This window comes from Rattus rattus, chromosome 12, assembly GCF_011064425.1.
Source record: "Rattus rattus isolate New Zealand chromosome 12, Rrattus_CSIRO_v1, whole genome shotgun sequence".
Lineage (NCBI taxonomy): Eukaryota > Metazoa > Chordata > Mammalia > Rodentia > Muridae > Rattus > Rattus rattus.
Window position 1 is genome coordinate 49213959 of NC_046165.1, and position 16116 is coordinate 49230074.

Consider the following 16116-nt stretch of genomic DNA (forward strand, 5'->3'; position numbering starts at 1 on the left):
GCATATCATTAATAGGGTTCTATTCTCAATGTGTGCCCTAAGCAAACTCAAATGTGTACAACTATCCCTTCAACTGACATTGCCTAATATCTGCTGCACTCCAGAGCCCGTGTTAGATGCTGAGAACACAAAAGTAAGATGTGGCTTCTTTGGTAAGGAAAACAAACACCATGCCATATAGAATCCAAGAGGATTCCTTCCATCCCCGGGGAAGAATTTGTTCCCCTGGCCAGAGGTACAGATGGCCCCCTAGAGAAAGATACACAGTGTTGCAGTTCAAATGCATCTTCCAGAATCGTGTAAGAACCAAATCCAGAACGTAGTGGTGTTAAAGGGAGGGGTAATGTCGGTGTTCACAGCAGCGTCTCCATCGGCCCATCACCTTTCCTTGCCTGTGCTACCATGGAATGAAGCAGAGGAACCGATGTAGCTCCTCACCCTCGCATGATGTTCCAGCCTCCAAAATGGAAGGAAATGAATCTCTCTGACTCATACACTACCCAGCCTCAGGCATTTGCTCACAGCAGCACAAAATAAACTAAGAGGCTTAGACTCAACAGATTTCTCAAAGGTCAGGCAGCCTGTCCCCTCTTTTATGTGGGATCTTTAACCCAGAGACTCCAGATAGGCCTTGTCATCTGGAGTCAGAGAAAACAGCAGCTAAAAGACAGTGGAAGGACTTGGGTCATAACAATAGCAGTTAATATCTGCTGGATGCTTAATCTACATTATGACGCTCAGGTCTCCCCACACTCCCATGACCATTACGCAGGGGAATGGGGTTAAAGGACTAGCTTAGGGTGACCTGGGGCAGGCTCCTCACTTTCCAAGTGCCCTGGTTACCACATTCCTGTATCTGTTCTCTGCCCTTCATCAGGGTGACCCAAAAGGAAACTCCAAAAGGCCAAAGTCCTAGTGTCGTGTTGAGCCTACAAACTCAGGACTAGCGATCTCTGGGGAAATTCGAGATATCTCTCCTCTCGAGTTCCTGAGCATTTCAAAGGAAATGTGAAGACAAGCAACGCCACCACCAGGCTTGGCCTTTCCTGCCTGTGTCCCCATGGCCCTCGTGGAGAAAAGGGGTCCTGTATCCGGGAGCCCTGTATACTTTAATTATCCACTATTGTTTTTGGAAGGGGTTGTCTTATCTTGGTCACTGAAAAACACAACGATGCTTTCAGAGACACACAGTCAAGTAAAAGAAAGTCTACACTACCCTGAGTCCTTTAAAGATGTCATCATGGTGCTGTGAGCACAGAGAAGGGAGACCTGGACTCTGACAGAGAAGAAGGGAAGGGTTAGAGGAAGGAGTGGAAGGAGAAAGGATGGGGAGATGGGAATGAGAAAGAAGGAGGGGCAGGAGGGGCAGGGTGTGGAAGGAGATGGCATAAAGACTAAAGGGAAGGCTTTCGTGAGAGAAGGCAGTGTTAGGGGGCTCACTACAGGCGTTTTTCCATATAGCCAAGATGGTAACAGCTCTGTGAACTGAAAGGCAAACAAAAGCCTACAGAGATGGCTGGTGCTGGTTTGATGTAGCTGAATCAGGGATGTTGGATGCCGAACCCAACAAAAAGGAAGCACTGAGGTTCTCTTGTTTCTAGAAGTAAACTGTCAGTGACCCAGGCTATACTGCAAACACACACACACACACACACACACACACACACACACACACACACACACACGCACGCACGCACGCACGCACACACACGCACGTGCACATACTGCAGGTAATAAAATATAAACAAAATGCTTCCTCCTTAGAACACCACCTCTCCTTAGAAAACTCTGCTTTAAGAAGAGGGAACTGGAGAAGCCAGAGTTGGGAAAATGTTTCCCCCCTCCCACAGAGTAGAGAAGTGAATCAGACACAAGCTTGAATAGAGAAGTAGAATGTCCAGAATCTTAGTGTGGTCTGGCCAAGCTCAGGAAGCACATCCATTAGGATTCAAAAACTGAAGATTTGGGAGGGAAAAATCTCCAAATTTTGAGATACACCTAAAGGAAAGGGGAAAGGAAAGGGTGATGGTAAAAGAAGATGCAAACTTTTAGAAACTTATCTTAGGGAACAGAGCACATTTCTAGTCTACATGTAAGAAATATTATAGTCACTACCCTGGAGTTGCACTTGATTGCGTATACACTCTGTGTGTTTGTTGTGTGAGTGTAAATCTAGGTTTTACACCATGGCCTAGCTCTAAAAGACCATGCCTTGTTCTGGCTCCTGAATGCCAGTTCCCTGCTTGAAGTCTTAGGAGCCCCACAGATGGTGCAGACCTGGCAGGTGGTCCTGGAAGTCATCAGCATTGATATTAACTAACCTTACTTTAGGCGTCTCAGCTCTGACTAGTCTGAAACGCGAACAGTGGAAAGTACCTGCTAACAGTTGAGGAAGTGTGGCCAGACTTGGAAAATACGCAGTAATGTTAAGAGAAGCCCAACCACATGCACCATGAGGCATGAGAAGTGAGAGCTTTGGGCACCTGAGATAATGGCCCCTGTTGTCCCCCTCCTCTCCCCTTGGGTACACCAAACGTTCAGGACAAGTTCTGTTGTCCTGCACAGCACTTCTCCCTGTTCACTCCCTAAGTTCCTAGGCCTTTCTGTATTCTAGCTTGAGCTGAAAACCAGTAACCACATTTGTACATTAGCGATGGCAACACAAGCTCCCAGTTATTCTTAATAGTGTGACATTCTCAATGGGCTCATGGAGTTGTTCCTTTAGTCTCTGATAACAAGGTCAATTACACACACACACACACACACACACACACACACGGGTGGGGGAAGGAGTAACAGGCGGTTAGCAAATATCTACTGATACCAATTTATGATGCGATGTTTCTTTTGTCAAACTTTTAAGTGTCACAAGAGGGAAATTTCAGTGGCTACACAATGTAACCTAATCCTTGCATAACTGTTAGACTGTATGTCACAAACCCTCAAGCACTTACTTGCTTGCTTCTCAAATGTTTGTTAAGCCAGGAGACGTACCCAACATAGAGGCGGGATAGAAAATATGGCACAGGAACAATCATTTAATACTCAATCCCAGACAGGGAGACTTAAGACTTATCAGGTGACACCTAGGTCATGGTAAAGGAGATAGAGTTTCAATATGTAGACCAGGCTGGACCCTTACTCTTGATTCTCCAACCTCAGGCTCTGAGTGTTGGGATGCCACTAAGCCTGACTGTAATGTTATTTATTTTAAGATTTATTTATTTTTATTTGACATGTGTGAGTATGTGTGTCTACATGCACGTGTATGCACCATGTGCATGTCTGGTATCTGAGGAGGCCTAGAACTGGAGTTAAGGGTTTTGAGCTGCCCTGGAGATGTTGGGAACTGAATCCGTTCCTCTGCAAGAGCAGTGAGAGCTCTTACCTTCTGATCGAGCTCTTTAGCTCTCATCAATGTAGTGTCAACAGTCACGGTTTGCACTCTTAAGAAATGCACTTAAAATGGACAAGGCAACTGTGAACCTTAACTCTGAGCTACTGCTATGACCTGTAGATAAATCACTTAAGAAACCTCCTTAAGCCTTAGGAAATAAGGAGACAACAATACCAACTTTATACCTGGATATATGGAGAGGTAATATAGCAAGTATATTTCAAACGCTTGACATGATGTCAATCAGATGTAGTGGTGATCAAAATAGGTATTCCCATGGATACAACATGGGAACATGGTAGTGAACAATGGACCCAAGGACAACTCAGAAAATAGTAGTTCTTCCATTTACAGGAAAGAAATCCGTCTCCACCTGCCACCACATGGTTCACATGCCACTGTGAGGGGGAACCGTGTGGTGGAGAGATAGGAGTGAAGGAGCAGCAAAATGGTTTGAGTACTGTCGAGAGAGGGGGAAGTGGAATTAGAGATGTGTGGGGGACGAGGAACAGCTGGGCTGCTACCTGGGGCCATGGTAAAGTCCTGACCTGTGCTGCCACCCAGGGCTATGTCTGGATCCATGGCCCTGCAGCAGCAGGGGTCTGTGTTGATGTCCATGACTTGTGTCACCACCAAAGACCATGTGGTCATCTCCGGTCTGGACTTCCACCTTGGACCATGTTAATGTCCAAAGGTTTCAAAGAGCCGCCCCTGCCCCTCAGTGGCACTTAGTAGAGCTGGCCCCACCACTCAGTGGCTTTGGCACTCAGTAGAGCTGGCCCCGCCCCTTGCCAGCTGCATCACTTGGGTGAGCTAGCCAGGGCAGAGCTGGAGAGCTGGCCCTGGTGCAGGAGAGCTGGCAGGTTGACCAACTCAGCTGCTACCCAGGCCCAGATCCAGGGCTCTGTGTTGGCCCATGGCGACATCTACCCACCTGTGAGCTGCTGGAGCAAGTGAAGGGGCCTGTCCTGCAGAGCCAAAGCTCAGGGCAACAACAGCACATCTGAGGGGAGTCCCAATGAGGACCCAGTACTGATAGTGTAGCAGAAGCCAGAGGCCTCGAATCATACCAGTGACTCGTTGCAATGAACGTTGGCAAGTAAAGATGTGTGGACGAAAGGGTATAGTGTGAGACACACCGTGACATACTGTAGATGCGACCACAACATGCTGAGATGTTTGGTTTTGGGCTTTTTGTTTTGTTATGGTTTTTAATTTTTGTGTTTTCTTTGGGGGGGCTCATTGCAAGATTGGAGGGTAGATACAAAGAGAGGAGGAGATGAGTGGGATTGGGGTGCATGATGTGAAATTCACAAAGAACCAATAAAAAGTTAAAATGATGTAAACTGACCTCAGAGGTTCAAGAGATCACTTGGCGTTTGAGATGGTCAGAGCCAGACTATGAATCCAAATCTCTGTCCATTTGCTACTAGTCTATGAGCTGCATCTCTCTGCTCCTTCTAGGAATAAGAGCTACAAGCCCTGGCTTTAAAATCTGTAAAATGAGGCTTATTTTACACTGGTTTATAAGCCAGTGAGACAGCTCAGTGGATAAAGACTCTTGCTGCCAACGACTTCCTCATGTTGTCCTCTGTCTCCATGTGCCACATGTGCAGGCACATATACACAGAACAAACATGTAAATAAATACTTTAAAAAATAAATAAAAAACAAAACAAAAAGCTATAAAATATTAACAAGCTTCTAAAATCAAATATTTGTACGAAATTGTAGGGAGAACCAAGGCCCCGAAAGCATAGGCAGAGCCACCTGACTAAGAGAGAGCTGAAAAGTCCCAACTGTCACCCTCCGTGGTCAGAGGACAGAAACAGCACCGGTGATATCGTGATATCATGATAAAAATCTCCACATGAAAGGCAGTGAGGCAGGGGGACACCCAAAAGTTTCCATGGTACAACTACCCTTCACCATTACAATGAGGAAATTTAAGAGCCATCGACAAAGTGGCAGGGGCAGCTCGATGCACAGTTTTAAGATGGAGAAAGCTGTCCATCAATGGAAGGCGTCAGAGCTGCCTTCCCCACCAGGCGCTTTGTCTTTGGTACCTGTGACCTCAAGTTCTCCATAAGGAACTTCTGTCTCCCTTGCCCCTCCTTGAGTGAAGGTGACTGTTAGGATTTGAGTCTGAAATGCTCACAGTTGGTCTCCAGATTATGGGCAAGCTTTGGGTCTCTGGCCTGGCTAGCGTTTGGCTCTGCCCAACCTACCTAGATCTAGATGTGACAAAGCCATCTTCAGGTCCCCAGAACCACTATTAGAGCAGTTTCAATCCTTCCCGCCCAGAGAGACGGCAACCTCTAAGGGATGAGTCAAAACAGACTACTCGCCCTTAAGTGGCTCTCATCCGTTATTTAGCCACAGCCAGAAGAGGAGTATTAGACATACAGGTTACACAGCCTTCATCCAAAACGCTTGGGACCAGGAGTGCTTCAGACCTCAGAGTTTTACAGACCTAGGGATATCTGCATGACACCTATCCAAAAACAAAAAGATCTGAAATATTCCAGAGTCTGAAAGTTCCCAAGAATTATGTCGGCACTCAAAAGTTTTGACTCTCAGAGCATTTGGGTTTCAGATACTTCAGTCAGGCAGTTGAGCCACTGTGAGCTCGAGCTGCCAAGGAGCTAAGGGCCCCACACTGCTGAAGGCTCACTCACAGCAGAGAAGACAAGGACTCTTGCTAATCAAATTCTGCCCGAGCGACGGCACCTAGGGCAACATGCAGATATCACGCAAATAATTTAGGTAGTTCCCTTCCTCGTTGATTCAGAAACATACCTTAGATAAACGTTAATAAATCTACAAGAATAAGGAACCTGAAAGTAGGGAATTATCTCATCAGGCAACTTCCCTCTGGGAAGCAGAATAAAAGTGAGAGCAGATTATCTGGGAGACTACAGTGCATGCGCACAACTAGCCTGGTACCAGGTCTGGAGCTGTCCGCAGCAGAGGATACAAGATCTGATGCCCACGCACATTCAGTTACTAACATGTGTGTGCATGTGTGCGTGTGTGCGTATGTGTGTCTGTGTGTGTATACATGTGCATGTGCATGTGTGTATGTGTATGTGTGCATATGTTTGTGTGTTTGTGCGTGTGTGTGTGAGTGTGTGTGTGTGTGTGTGAGTGTGTGTGTGTGTGTGTGTGTGAGTGTGTGTGTGCGTGTGCTCTCGAGCTTGTGCATGTATGAAGAGAAGGGTAGGGGGTCCATGTAGTTTATGCTAAACTAAGAATCAATGCTGCAACCACAGAGCTGAGGCTTTGCTGGTTCCTCAATTTAACATGGCAGCTTCTCCTTCCGGGGTAGGTGGGGCTGACCATATTTGAGAAACGGCCTTTGCATAGCTTGTAAATGAGACTGACAGACCGAGTTCTGAAGCTGAGGAAAATGTATTTTAGCTCACCACGTGGGTTACTTTCAACTTCTGCTCTCCCACCCACAGTCAAAGCGATGTCTCATTTGTAAAAAGTCTTTAGAACACTTACAGCTGGCAATGACTGTCTAGTTGTAGGTACAGGTCCTCAGGCGTACACATTAATTTACCCCCGACTGTCAGTCACAATGCACTAGAAAATGTGAAGACCGCTGGACTGAAGTCACTCTTAACACCTAATACTAAGAACTGCCCCAAGATTTTAAAGGGAAAGATCATGTTGTACGGTCTGTACATTGTACACAGATAACAGTCACATGCACAGGATAGAGCTTGTGTGGGGACAACCGAAGGACCTCTAATGAAAACGGTCACACCATGGCTGCACTTCTTACAACTTCAGACCTTAGGTGTGCACGTGCTAGAGTTCATCGTTCGTTCTGGGGCTTTCTCCGGATCTGACCAGACACAGCACTCATTCGGTCATAAAAAATTAAACAAAACACACGTGCAAACAAACCCATCGTCAAATATGAAGGTGATGCCAGCATTCACCTCGTGGGATTGCCGTGACGACTGGATGCTTTCTTACAGTTAAATATCCCTTAGGGAAAAGCTCAATTCCAAGTATGGGTGCATTAGCTGTTGTTATTAGAGTGATAACTGAAATTCCTACTCACTGCTCTCCCCCCATGGGGGTGGAGCTTGCAATATCTTACAAGATGGGGCCATTGTGCAACTGATGGGAAGACAGATGCAATGATGGAAATTGACAAATAGAAACAACAGGAAGAGTGAGTGGTGAAGACAGGAAGCTGAGTCAGAAGGAAGCTGAGGAAAACAACAGGAGATGCTGTCTGGGAGCATCTTGGCTTCCACAGCTGGAGCGAGAGTCCCTTAGGTGACGGATACCTGGTCAGGATGCAGTGTCTCAGCACTGCAGAAAGCCTTCAGTGTTTGATGTCAGGAGTCAAGGCTGTATTGTTTGGAACTCCCAGAGTTGGCTGACAGATCAGTTATATATTTTGATGGGCTCTAACTTCGACTTCTATTTTTGTGTTGTTCAGTACATGGACTGAGTAATCTTATTTCACTGGGTATCTGTGAAGTGATAAACACCCAACCCCCCCCAAAATCCTGGAAAAAATTAACATTAATCTAAACAGTGTCATTCTGCTATAACATCTGCCATTAGTCATAAAGCCCATGACTTTATAATCTGAACTTATAATTATTTAGTTCTTCTCAAACGTGAGTTAAATGAGGACATTTCTTAATTTCCTGGATTAGCTTTATTTTGAGAGTTGATTGCTGTATCCCCAGTATGTGCAGAGGGACCTGAACTCAGGTAAAGAAAAAGAAAAGGTGACGTTGGAATTTTCTAAGAACAATACAGAGCGGTTGAGTAGTGTGCCCTTGTGTTCCTTTCATAAACAAAGGACTATCTTGGGAATATGGCTTGTGTACGGATAGCTAGGTAGAACTCTTGTAACTGCGTTTAAAATACAATGACAAATCGGTGTCTTTTATTTTTCTGAAGTCTTGAAGCTGTTGTCCATTTGGCGCTGTGAAGTTAAAATGAAGAGTGGGACCTTTGAAAAGAAGCAGAGCCCCAGCTACAGGACAAGTACTGCGCATGTTCCCTCGGAGCCGTGGCCACAAGGACTCGGGCAACACTAAAACAGGAAGGGAAATCAGAGGCTTTCGTGCTCTGTAACGAAGTCATTAAAAAAAAAAAAAGTGACAAACGTTCATTTCAGTCAGTATCTTCTGCAGCTCTGTGCGCCTGGGAGAGAAGGAGAGAGGCAGCTCTGCTCTGTGGACGCAGCAGGACAGAAAAGAAAAATCCAGAAGATACAATCAATGCAAAGCTGGCCCTAAGGCAGAGCTTTAGGCAAACTTCAGACAGTTTAGAGGAGGAAGCAACGGACAGGGAAGGTAGCGGAGGACCTGTCTTTCCAAGGGGCCCTTGGAAAGTCAGAAGATTCACGGGGAAGATCACCGAAGAAACCGAATGAAAAAGAGTGAAACAGCATGGAACTTTCTGGTGGCTTGCGGTCAAGTGCGCCCAGAACGTGGGTAGGCAAGACGGGGAGGGGGAGGGGAGACATTCAACTAGAAGGAAGTGGCATGAAATTTGGCTGAGGAAGTGGGCTGAGGCAAATTGGTAAAGGCACATTCTTAGCAAAACTGTTAATGAATCATCCTACCGTTACATGGAATCTATTTATGAAAATCAAAAATCCTTTTGGGTGTCTTACATTTCTCTCTCTCTCTCTTCTCTCTCTCTCTCTCTCTCTCTCTCTCTCTCTCTCTCTCTCTCTCGTCTTTCTCGTGCGCGCACACACAACTGTGTTAGGCTCTCTGATCTGCTTCCAGGATGAATGCTTCTCCCAGCATGCTCTACCAAAGGTGGGCCCTGGAGGACCTATGACCCTTATGCCCTTGGACCGTAGGTACCTTCAGCCCACTCCTGATAGCTCCAGGCACTTGAGAGGATTCCAAGAGATCATGTGGCTACATAAACTAAGCACTTAAAAGTAACCACATTTGTGGCAGTCGGCTCTCCAACTCTACACGGTCAATCAAGATCAGATGAAACCTGCTCTTAAAAAAAAAAAGGTGGGCGTGCACAAACGAAACACTGACATTTTCCTTCTTACCACCCCCTAGTTGATACAATATGGCAATATACACAGTAGTACACTGTTATAAGTTATAGTGGACTAAGCACGTGCAGCTTTGAGACTGCACAGGTCCTCTTCCTGTTCTAGTTTAAACGCACACGCTGGCCATCCTTCTCCAAAAGGTTCCACTGTAGAAGTATCAACCAGGTTAAAGACTGTAATTTTGTTTTCCCAACATTACTGCCCTTTGCAAGGTGTAGCAGACAAAGGAGATGAAGTTTAAAACACTCCTCCCAATAAACCACCACAGTAAACCTCCGCAGGCAGCAGAACCTGGGTCTGTGCTGAGGCCGGAAGAGCCCTCCCTCCCGCTGCTACCACGAGTAAGAAACTGCTCTGGAGGCCTGGCAGGTGGATGCTTCATCAATTCCAACGTGGTTGGCATTAACTCTGCCTTCCCAAAAGTAAGGAGAAAATACTGACATTCTTTCATTAGCTTTCTTTCTTTCTTCCTCATTACTATCTCTGATTCAAATATTTGAAGTACATTTTTTTTCATTATTTTCTAGGCCTTAAACCTATCCTCCAGAGATCTGTTTTTTGTTTGTTTGTTTGGTTGGTTGGTTGTTTTTTTTTTTTTTTTAGTTTGTTTTTTTTTTTACTTTGAAAAAAGCCAGGTGAGTATTGAAAGTGGAGGAAGATTAATGGCCGGACTCCAAAACTTCCAGAAATTCACATTTATAGAAAAATGGTGAATTCCACTTAAACTTAGCTATGCAGATATTCTTTTTAAAAAATTCATTTAATAGAAGCCAATTACAGTAAATTCTTTGTAAATTTGACCTCGATGTGTGTGTTGACAAACCACCGCTGTTTTGTTTCTTTTTTTTTTTCTTTCTTGTTTTGGGTTATTTTGTTTTGTTTTGTTTGTTGTTTGTTGTGCTATGAAGACTTTTGTTTCTGTTTTTATTTTTAAGTTTTCCTGCTAGAGTAGCTTCTAACAGTCAGAAAGGCAGGTTTTTGACACGTGTGCTGGACAGCTTCTGTGTGTCATCTGCCCTGGGCTTGACTGAGGTAGTGCTACTTGAGTAAAAGCTGAGAGATGCTACAATACTTGGAAGCTGTATGCGCCAGCCACTGAAAAGAATTCCCATTGTAGACAGGGCCTTTCCTCCACATGTAAAGAGGCCTTCATTTGCAAGGCCTTCAACCTTAGCACATAATCCAGACAGCCCTACTCGAAGTAGCAAAAGCCAAGAGCACAAAGTGCTTTTGTTTTTAGAAGACCTCTCTCTCACTCTGTGTAGTCAGATAGCACAGGCATTAAACACCTCATTGTCAGAAGTCACTCACAAAACCAGCCACATTTGGTAACATATGACCTAAGATGTTAACAGATCCACTAACTGACTCTAAGGAAGTTTTTTTTTTTTTAAAGGAAAAACAACCACAGAAACTAAAATTAAACTACCCCCATTAGAGTTACTAGCAGCACAGTCTAAATGATCAATATGCACTTTCCCGCAAACATTTTAAAGTTGACTAAATCAGAGTAAATGGCCTTCCTGAAACAGCAACTGCCAGGCATCAAGACATAGTCTGGCTTTAAAGACGGGGAAGAGTAACTCAGGTTTTTTTTTTGGGGGGGGGGCGATAAATGCAGAGAACTTGGCAAGAACCAAGCCAGAGAACACCCCCTCACACATTCCCCCCCCATACCTCCCACACAACCCCACACACCCAGCCACCCCAGGTGGCTGCTGGTCCCTATTAGAGGGAGGCAAGGCTCACAGGGCTGAGAAGACAGGTGCTTAGCCCCTTCAAGACAAACTCCACAGCACCCAGCAGCAGGACCCAAACCCTTCCAACAAGCTAAGGACAAGAAACAAGTTTACCTTGTAGAGACACTGTCCTCGGTGGCAGCAGGGCTGTGTGGTCAGAAAGCCCAGTCCTTCAGATCTACAGAGCAGCCCTGTCAGGCAGGGGTGTGTGGTCACAGGGCAGGAAGTAACTGCAGTAGCAAATCACCAGGCAGGAAAGAAATAGATTTTGTCTTTATAAGGACATTTTACTCAACATTGTTTTTTCATGTCTCCTCCCCCCTGCAAATCACCTGACAACAGGTCACAGTGAAATCCAGAAGCCACCTTCCACTTCCTCCTGTCTAGGAGCATTTTGCCCCTACCCTGGGTCTCTCTCAGCAGGCCCTGGGCTACTTAAGCCCTTCTGATCACAGATAGGGAACGAAGGTCAGATCCCTGGCTGAACTCTTTTGTCTGATTCCAGTTGCTAAAGGCAAAACCCAGGAGCCTACCTACTTTCAGCAGGGAAAAGACAAATTATTCATCTCTAATGAAAGATATAAAGGAAAAGGTGTCAAGTACCTGAGACAAACTGAAAGGGATTTTCATGGGAGAACCTCCCTCTCCCCCCTCCCCATTTGAAACCAATCCCCCTCCCACTCTCTTAATGATGATCATATCAGTATAAATAAAATGATCTCTCTGAGCACAGGGCCCATAAAGAAAGGTTACTATATTATTTACTCGTTCCTTTATTTATAGAACACCCATGTGCTGAGGATCTCTTTAACCCAATTAGAGGGTTCAATTATTCAAACGTTTCCTGTAGAGAACAATGGTGAATCCTACAGGAAGCTATCATCCCTTCAAACAGACTGGATCCCTTCGGACAACCTAATCTGGCTTGTGCCAGCTGAATATTCAGTACAGTCATCTGGATATTTCCTGGTGTCAACATACTTCCACCAATAACGGAGATGCTGTCACTTAGCCTTGGGGATGCCTGCTACAACTAAGCTCCCAGGTCAGACAGTGAGGATGCCTGATCATTCTACAGGTATCTCTCTGTGTTCTCTAGGAGCCATGACTGCTGCCAATCCAGAGCGTGAATCCACTGATTCCTTGGCCTTTCTGTTTTCCTTACAAAGTTCTCTGTCTTAACTTCTAAGGCCGAGATAAAGCCTTTTGGTTTATCTCTTTCATCAGACCGATAAGGCAACTTTGTACTCAGAAACCCACAGGGCTCCTATTGAGAAAGAGGGTCTGCTAAAGAATGGGAAGACATGGAGAAAGGTTCAATCTTCTCTTTAGCTGGTCCTAAAGAACATTCTAGAAATGGTTCCAGTAAGAACTGACAACTCTATTTGAACGTCCCAGGTCAGAGTAGTAAGTGGCAGAGGGAAATATTCATATAAGATTGGCTGCACGGCACAGCAGTAAAGTGCTGGGAGCCTCCACTCTTGGGAACAGCCCCCACTCAGGGTTCTACCAAAGAGCGCCACAGATGGTCTCCGCAGTGTTCTTAAGGGCAAAGCGTGTGCTGACGGTGCATCCGCCTGTCTGCTTCTGCACACTTGTGGTTTCAGAATGGAGCAAAGACCCAACAGCCGCGCCCCATGAAAAGGAACCCATATATAGTTGGATTACCTGGGGGACAGAGAACAGGAGCATTCTGTGCGTGGCTTGTGCCTGATCACAGGAGACCCGAGGAATCTATAAAAGAAAGAGAGGAAAACACTGGTGCGTTGGCTCCTCTCGTGTGTAAGTGTCTGCCAGAACTGGAGACTAGGACGGAAATAAAGCACAGGCATTGCTCTCAGGGAGGAGAAAGACCGGTGCAGAGAGACGTGTAACTAAATGCTCGGGAGAGGGCTGAGAAGGCAGCGTGGTGGGATGCAGGCACAGATTTGAGGAGAGCGGAAGTGAAACTTGCCCTGTTCCAGCTACAATCTGGTTCCGGTCACAATAAGGACCTGGGCCAGGACGGCACCTACACTGGGTAAAAAAGCCACCGTGCAGGTCATTGCTTATCGGCCCCCTAGCTGACACAGTCCCTTCTAGCCTGATCGTCCTGGGCCACCTGTCACTGCCTGGAGCCACATCCTGGATTTCGCCATTCAGGTTCCTCCATGGTAATCTCTTCATCTGCCTCTCTCAGTGATGAAAATCCACCCAGGGGTGGGCAGTTGTGGAGGAGGTGTTACAACCAGACGTTCCCAGGCGAGGCTGCGAGGCTTTTTCATTCGGTGTTTAAACATTGCTTGTGATGATTAAGCAGGAGAGTAACTTTGAGCTGTATTGTTTTGGGCTTCTCTGTAGATAGTACACTTCCTTCCGCTGTGTGCACCCAGTAGGGCTCCACCCTCCTACCATACGCCGGGTGTCTCTGCTGCTCCCTCCTCCACTGAGCTCAGCCACTGCAGTGCCTTGCCTCTGTCCCCCCTGCTCCCCGCCCCCAATTCATCTGGCACCCGGGCCTGCATCTTCCTTATGGCCCCAATCTCTCAGACCAGACCAATCACACCTGCACAGCGGAGCGGCCCAATCAAAGCTCTGGATCCGGCACCTGGGGTCAAAGGTCAACATTACGGGTGAACTGGTTGCGTGACTTTGGACAGATGACTTCATTTCACTGGCCTCAAGATCTTCATCTAGAAGATGGGGCAAGAGCAGTTGTCTGTTTTGCGCATTTGTTGAGAGGAGTAAATGCGCTGATGTGTGATGGGAAAACTGCCTGTCACAAAGTAAGAGCTGGTGTGGGTGTTTGCTGCTCTTTTAGTGTTTATGCCAGGGGCTGGACTAGACCCTTCCCATATATCATCTCATGCATTCCCTGCCTCTAGTACAAGAATTAGATATCGCTTTCTTCAGATTAACAGTGTGTGTATTGGCCCATGATTCAATTCACGGGCACATTTACTCTTCCAAAGTAGTTTTGTCCTATGATCAGATTTGCATACGAATTAGGCTGTCCAATTCAAGAATATTTTCCTTTTTAAAAAAAAAAATACTTATTTATTTTATGTGAGTACACTGTTGCCTTCTTCAGTCAAGCAAACCAGAAGAGGGCATCAGATCCCATTAACGATGGTTGTGAGCCACCATGTGGTTGCTGGGAATTGAACTCAGGTCCTCTGGAAGAGCAGTCAGTGCTCTTAATGGCTGAGCCATCTCTCCAGCCCACAATTCAAGAATTTTTCATCATCCCCTAGAAGAAAACCAGTACCATTTAGCAGTTACACCACACATGCACACATCCCAAGCCAGCTCCCAAACCCCCACTTCTCTGCATTTCCCACATCCTCACCCATCCACAATGACTACTTCTGTCTCAATGGATTTGCCTGTTCTCAGTATTTCACAGAAATGGAACCATGGCTTCCTGTAGCCTTTGTCTGGTTTGGTTGGGTTTGTAGCCCTGGCTGTCCTCCCAAGTGCTGAGATTTAAGTCCTGTGGTGCCACGGCCAGCTCTTGTAGCCTTTTGATTTAGTTGAGCCAGATTTTGGTAGAGAGGCCTGGAACTCCCAGTCCTCCTGTCTTAGCCTCCTGCGTGAGGAGATTGAGTGTGTTTCTTGATAACCAAACATCCTCGAGTCTTTCTGTGTGTATTTCTGTGTGTCTCTCGCTAAGCATGTTTCTGTGTGTATTTCTGTGTGTCTCTCGCTAAGCATGTTTCTGTGTGTATTTGCTTGGTTCTCTCACTAAGCATGTTTTACGGCCCATCCGTGTTGTGACATCTGTCACTACTTTTTTCTTTTCATTTTAAATTATATCCCATGTTATTTATTTTGGGGGTTGTACAGACCATGACACATAAGGGGAGGGGTCACAGTTTTCAGGAGTCAGTTCTTCTTCATCTCGGCACTGAGAATCAAACTCAAGTCTTCAAGATTGGCAGCAATCCCCTTCACCTGCTGAGCCAACCCACTGGCCCTCCGTTCCTCTTCATGGAAGAGTGATGTCCTATGTCTGATGCCACATTTTATGATCCCTTAGTCAGTTGGTGGCCATTTGGATGGTTCTTCTGCTTTGATGTTTTCAGTGCCAACTGGTATACATATCTTGTGTGCCCTTGCTTTTTAACCAAACAAGCATCTGCACATCATTTTAGAAGTTGTGTATTACCCCAAGGCTGGTTGGAAAGTACCACTCTCTTGACAATTCCCCTTCTGGTTTCTCTTCCCTGGAAACAACCATTTCCAACAGATGCGGCCTTTCCCCCACTGTAAGCTCCTGACTTTTATATGCCATGCTTATAGTACCCCTTCGTTGCTTAAGTTCACGTTCACAGAGGTGAATACATACACTTCCTATTTGGAAGTGAATTTGGCCCTCGTGTATCACTGTCTAAACCCAGTCATAACAATCAATATTCTGTTTTTATAATGACTGGGGAAATGGTTCAGTCGGTAAAGTACTCGCCACACAGTACAATGACCTGATTTCATGTTCCCATACCCTGGAAAGCCAGGCGGGTTGTACATGTCTTTAATCCCAGCACGCCAGCAGGGAAGCCAAAGGTAGAGACAGGAGATTCCAGGAATCTTGAAGGCTTGGCTTACGAAATGAAGAATAAAAAGAAAAAAAGAGAAGAGCCTATCTCAAACAAGGCGGAAAGCAAGAAGTGACACCTGAGGCTCTGCATTGAGTACTGCCTGCACCCTGAGGAGCGCACGTGCCTGCATACACACACACACACACACACACACACACACACACACACACACACCACACACACACACACAAAACACAGCAGACAGACAAACTAAAGAACATAAAACAAACTCCATTCCAGAGCAAGGGCATGCACCATGATTCTCTTTCTTAATCTGCCAGGTTCCTACACACTTACCAGGAACACCACACGGAACTCGCTGGCAGAGTTAAAAGAAGA

The 16116-nt window shown here is 45.9% G+C and overlaps 1 protein-coding gene across 3 annotated transcripts in view; it reads right to left on the minus strand.

Annotated features, from left to right (window-relative positions):
- Nucleotides 1-16116, minus strand: part of Lcp1 (lymphocyte cytosolic protein 1) — a 98821-nt gene that overhangs the window by 46575 nt on the left and 36130 nt on the right. Inside the window, exons 1-3 of one of the 3 annotated variants that reach the window (XM_032917972.1) lie at nucleotides 13302-13385; nucleotides 12869-12934; nucleotides 11315-11430 (exon numbers count right to left, since the gene is read on the minus strand). The exons of 1 other annotated variant lie outside the window; for it this stretch is intronic. The gene's annotated coding sequence lies outside the window, so the exon portion shown is untranslated. Of the gene's footprint in view, nucleotides 1-11314; nucleotides 11431-12868; nucleotides 12935-13301; nucleotides 13386-16116 lie in introns of those variants that run through there. One more of the 3 variants, XM_032917974.1, reaches the window with a different exon arrangement.